Consider the following 5,928-nt stretch of genomic DNA (forward strand, 5'->3'; position numbering starts at 1 on the left):
TACTTTGGTTCCTTTATATGGTTTCTACTGATATTACAAGATGCTTCCTTAACGTTAATTAGTACATTTGACAGATGTGCCTACCCCTTGCTGTTTGCAGGCAATAATCTCCTCTAGCTACAGAAAACAACGTTGCGCAGACAGTGAGACAGATTAACCTGCATTGCTCGTGCAGGACTTCGCAGATGTTCCCAGCAACTCGAATGCCCGAGTAGGGAGGGCTACCTAGCTAGCTGCTGCTGCACTAGCGTGGCGTCGCCAATGGGCCATGGCCATTGGTGTCCCTTTCAGGAGGAAAGGAACCTTGGTTGGAGCTATGACCAGCAGATTTCGACTGGATCTCGAGGCACAGCGACGCCCATCACGCGCTTCGAGCACCCATCGGAGATTGAGCGGCGGCTGCCGGCTGCCGTTGAGCTGATGATAGGGAGGCACGCGCGCCCACCACCATGCAAGAACATTTGTGGAGCTATGGCTGCCTTTTGGCTCTCAAGCTTGGACCACCTCCCCAAATACCAGTGCCGGGATATATATATCGTCGCTTGTCCCCGACTGGTTTGCCCGGCCGGCCACAGCCACAGTACGTTGAAAAAAAAAAAACAAAGCAGGCAGCGGCTGTGCAGCTGCTAGTCTATGATTGTTGGATGATTGGCTGGTCGTTTCATGTGTTATGCTCGATCTTCTGAACTAGCTGAAAAATATGCCAGGGCAACCAATATTTTTTTTTAAAAAAAAATCTAGTGATGCACGTATGATGCAAGAAACATAAACTAAATTGTGCTGATATATTACATTTTGTGTGAATGCAGGTAGTAGCTCAGTATTTACAAGCTGATATATCGAGCTGCTACTGCTAGCTGCATCTGCATATCAACCTAGCTGCTGGCGAGGATCCAAAAGAAGGGCTTGCTTTTTTGTTAATGCCTGGGCAGGCTCGATCGCGAAGGGCAGAGACCGGCAAAAGGGAATAAAGAATGCAAAGCAAAGGAAGAGAAAGAAAGCAAAGGAGCTAGGGGGGGCAATTGGGATACTTGGTGAGTTGTACTAATTCCCTGCAAATGCATGGCCTCTTTTCCTCAAAAGCCTGGGGTTCAGTATATGCATGCATGCATGCCTGTCCTTGAGATGGATATAATCCCAATCCCTAGGTTTATTCCGTCCAGACTTTATGCCCTTTATCCACATCATTCATCAAGAATATTCTAGCATATTTTAGGCTTTCCATCTTTATTTTGCGTGCATGCCTATCTTTCGCAAAGCCATTTAGGTCCATCCATACAAAATGCTGCTGCCAGTAGCAATTCACCAGCCATTGATCAATCAACCATACATACATATATTATGTGTAAATATGACTAGGCCGGTACGTACAGTTGATGAATCCGTACATTTTGTATTTGCAAAGTCTTTCAGAAAAAAATGCATAGATGCAGAATGTCCAATTTCGTTTTCCAAATTATGTTTGAAAAACTCCTTGGTGATCTAAAACATGTCACAAGCTAAGTTGCTAACACGTTACATATAATCGAATGTGTAAATTATACTAATTCGATTAAAGCTATGCTATATATAGTTGAGTGACTTATACCAAAACAGGTAGCTGTCACGTATATTGAGCACGTAAAATTGTGCTAATTAAAGATAGTCTATACTAATTAAATTATGTTATAGCCAAAGTTGCAAAACAAACGGTTACTACATCTAATAGATCATACATGCATACATCAATCAGATCTGTGGAAAAAAACTTTATATTTAAAACTTCTATTTTTTATCCTATTGTCCAAAATAAGTAATTGGATAAATATATATCTAATATATTATTACCTCTTGGGAGTTATCTAATAACTACTTACATTTCCAATTGTGTGCTGTTTTAGTTTTTTTCTTAAATATATTGTTTTTGCTATGTATTTTAACACCTACTTTTTGTTGTTTAAGTGTATACCAAAAATTATAAATCTTAAGAAAAAATATAACGTTTTATGATGTAAAATAGAGGAAATATATAAAAGCGGAAGCAGATTTGAGATAACTACCACGCTTTGGGGACGACTGTAAATGGTGGGGACACATGAGCATGAATGCATGATGCATCTGAAGGCACGACAATAAAGAAGCCCTGCACACATTTTGCACAGGTCCTTTTCGTTCTTGCACCCCATCTCTTCTCAAACTATGTGCTAGGCTCTATATATACACGCGCGTCTCTCTCTCTTTTTATATATATATATATATATATATATATATATATATATATATATATATATATATATATATATATATATATATATATATATATATATATATACATATATATATATCCTATGTACGTCATGTGATATATATGGCTACTACTAATATTCATTGACGGGTATTTAAGAACCGATATTATATCACTGTGGGATCGTGGCTAGAACGGGTAGTGATTATTAGATCATCACTGTTGGATCCTATCGTACGTTCTCGGTTGTAGTCATAATAGTGTATGTAGTCATTATCTATTTGTTCTAGAAAAAACCCCACTGCAGAATCCAGTTAATTCCTGTCGGTTAAAAACCGACGGGAATAACCTATAAACCGACGGGAATAACTAATTCCCGTCGGTAACTGGCTAATTCCCGCCGGCCTCAAGCCGATGGCTATCAGGTGTCGGAGATAAATTTATTCCTGTCGGCAGCTGACGGGAATAAGTAATCCCCGTCGGCTAGTACTTGGCCGACGGGGATAAGCCTTAACTTGTCGGCCCACGTAGTTGACGGGGATAAGTCTTAACTCCCATCGGCCCACGTAGCCGACGGGGATAAGCCTTAACTCCCGTCGACGTGGTCCAATCGACGGGGATTAACTGGGCCGACGGGGATTAATTGTTAATCCCCGTCGGTTTGACCATAGCCGACGGGAATTAACTGGGCCGACGGGAGTTAACCTATAATGCTGCAAAAGCAGCACCAAATTAGGTCACTATTTCTCCACAATTGCAAACACATGCACACAAAACATATATCTCATCACACAGAACATACACATCACAAACACATGCACACAAAACATATATATCATCATATGAACATACACATCACAAACGCATTGATATGATTCACACATCACAAACTTAAGATCAAGTGTCTACACAAACATTTCAGATACGGGTTAATATCAAGTGTTTACACAAACATAACGTCAACGAGTTAAGAAACATAACGTGCACGAGTTCAAGTGTTTAGAGATAACCACCACTTGGGTGGTTAGAGCTTTGACTGCTGCCACCACCAGGAGGAGGGAATGCGAAGAGGGAGTTAACAAATCCAGTCTCTGCTATGGGATCAGACCCACTACCACCCGCTTCGGGCGTAACCTATGCAAGTTAGCAAATATCAACATTTTTAATACAAATATCAAAAAGTATACAAGTGTGTAAATTAATCGAGAGTTATCAAACGTACCCTATCTCCAGGTGCAGGTATATATGTCGGAGGGGTGTTGAACTGTGGTGCCGGAGCTGGTGTGTTTGTAAACTGGCTCCATTGTGGTGGCGGTGGAATATTTGTTGTCATGCCCTGTTGCTGCATTAAATGTTAAACATATGTGTTACTATTGAAGAAGTTGTATTGAAATATAATAATGTAGAGTTCGGATTATGTATACTCACTTGATACATCGCTTGGGTATGTGCATTGCAAGCCTCCATAAATTCGCGTTGTTGTCTCATCTCTTCACGCATCCTCATAATCTCCAATTCCTGCTCATTCGGTCGACGAGAGCATGAGCTAAGGGAAGACGAACCCGTCCTCTGAGATCTCACCGACGACGAGTCAATGAATTCGTCGAAGAGTGCGTATCTATAAGTGATTCAATGCATAATCAATTAAGTGTCAACCATATAATTTCATAAGTTAGAGCTTACCGTCCATGCGCTTTGCCACCACCACTTGCATACACCACCGAAGGATCCACCGGTTCATGTCGCCAGTCGAAGTCAGGGCCATGGCGACGAACCATCTCCTCCCCATATGCCGCCTATACATCATTCACAATCTTACAAATGCAGAAATTTCTATACTTTGAACGTTTGTACTTTTGGGCCAAAACTCACCAACCGATCCGTGGCTGTCTGGCTGCAGAGCTGGTCAGGGTTGTTAGGGTCTGGTCCTTTGTGGCCCTCCTGGTAGACCTCAATGTCACTAGGCTTTTGGCCACTTGTAGCTTCCTGTATAAACAAAAAACATTCATAAGCAATCGTACTATTTGCTGATCGACATAGCTAGATCAAACTTACCATTCTTTTAGCTTTTCGGAGCATGTTGTCACCGCCAAACTTGTGGTTAGGATTGGTTCCTCGACATTGTCTGTGATGCGCTGACGCTTTCTGGAAGCCTTCAGAAGCCTAATATCGACACCAAGCATAGTACGTGTCGGGGACCATAATTAGGGGTACCCCCAAGACTCTTAAACTCGGCTGGTAAACACCATCAGCACAAAGCTGCAAAGGCCTGATGGGCGCAACACAGGACAAAGCTCTGTCCGCTCAAGGGACACGATCTCGCCTCGCCCGAGCCCAGCCTCGGGCAGGAACAGCAGACCCAGGCAGATTCACGCCTTGCCCGAGGGCCTCCTCAAGCAACGGGCGCACCTCCGACTCGCCCGAGGCCCAGCTCGGGTAGGCTTCGCGGAGAAGCAACCTTGGCCAAGATCGCCTCGCCAGCCGACCGGATCACAGGAGCATTCAATGCAAGGATTGCCTGACACCTTATCCTGACGCGCGCTCTTCAGTCGACAGAGCCGAAGTGACCGCAGTCACTTCGCCCCTCCACTGGCTGACCTGACAGGAAAACAGCGCTGCCTGCGCTGCTCCGACTGCTGTGCCACCCGTCAGGGTGAGGCTGACAGCCGTCAAGTCCGGCCTCAGGCGCCATAGGAAGCTCCGCCTCGCCCGACCCTAGGGCTCGGACTCAACCTCGACCTCAGACGACGGTCTCCGCCTCGCCTGACCCCAGGGCTCGGACTCAACCTCGACCTCGGACGACGGTCTCCGCCTCGCCCGACCCCAGGGCTCGGACTCAACCTCGACCTCGGACGACGGTTTCCGCCTCGCCCGACTCCAGGGCTCGGACTCAACCTCGACCTCGGACGACGGTCTCCGCCTCGCCCGATCCCAGGGCTCGGACTCAGCCTCGACCTCGGAGGAGCCTCTGCCTCGCCCGACCTTGGGCTCGGACCGACCACGCCGCAGGGGGTACATCATTACCCTACCCCTAGCTAGCTCAGGCTACAGGGAACAAGACCGGCGTCCCATCTGGCTCGTCCCGGTAAAACAAGTAATGATGGCACCCCGCGTACTCCATGACGATGGCGGTTCTCAGCCCCCTACGGAAGCAAGGAGACGTCAGCAAGGACCCGACAGCTCCGACAGCTGTGCTCCTACAGGGCTCAAGTGCTCCTCCGACGACCACGACATCACATGAACAGGGCGCCAAAACCTCTCCGACAGCCACGTCGGCATGTACATAGGACTCTGGCTTCCCTCTGCTAGACACGTTAGCACATTGCTACACCCCCCATTGTACACCTGGGCCTTCTCCTTACATCTATAAAAGGAAGGTCCAGAGCCCTCGTACGAGAAGGTGGCCGCGCGGGAGGACGGGCTGGCGCACAGGCTCTCTCTCTCCCTCGCGAACGCTTGTAACCCCCTACTGCAAGCGCATCCGCCCTGGGCGTAGGACAACACTAGGTCGTGGTTCCCCTTATTTGCTCCCCCTTGTGCTCCGTCTCGCGCCGACCCATCTGGGCTGGGACATGCAGCGACAATTTACTCGTCGGTCCAGGGAACCCCTGGGGTCGAAACGCCGACAGCCGGCGCGCCAGGTAGGGGCCTACTGCGTGTTGACGAACAGCTTCCCGTCAAGCTCCGGATGGGTAGTCTCCAGC

This window comes from Zea mays, chromosome 1, assembly GCF_902167145.1.
Source record: "Zea mays cultivar B73 chromosome 1, Zm-B73-REFERENCE-NAM-5.0, whole genome shotgun sequence".
Classification (NCBI taxonomy): Eukaryota; Viridiplantae; Streptophyta; class Magnoliopsida; order Poales; family Poaceae; genus Zea; species Zea mays.